This window comes from Phoca vitulina, unplaced genomic scaffold (genome assembly GCF_004348235.1).
Source record: "Phoca vitulina isolate PV1807 unplaced genomic scaffold, GSC_HSeal_1.0 scaffold12, whole genome shotgun sequence".
Taxonomy (NCBI): Eukaryota; Metazoa; Chordata; class Mammalia; order Carnivora; family Phocidae; genus Phoca; species Phoca vitulina.
In genome coordinates, this window is record NW_022589715.1 from 12,364,765 (window position 1) to 12,365,089 (window position 325).

Genomic DNA, 325 nt, shown 5'->3' on the forward strand with positions numbered 1-325 from the left:
TCGGTCCAGCTTCTCCAGTCTCAGCCCTGACCGGGTGGGGTCAACCCAAGAAGATCTAGAGTTAGGGAGCAGCCATAGGGTCAAGGTTATCATAACATCACCATCATCACCATCAAAAAAACATCTAGAGGGGCACCTGGGTGGCTCAGTAGGTTAAGCGTCTGCCTTTGGCTCAGGTCATGATCCCAGAGTCCTGGGATCGAGTCTTGCATCAGGCTTCTTGCTCAGTGGGAGGCCTGCTTCTCCCTCTCCCACTCTCCCTGCTTGTGTTCCCTCTCTCACTGTGTCTCTCTCTGTCAAATAAATAAATAAAATCTTAAAAAAA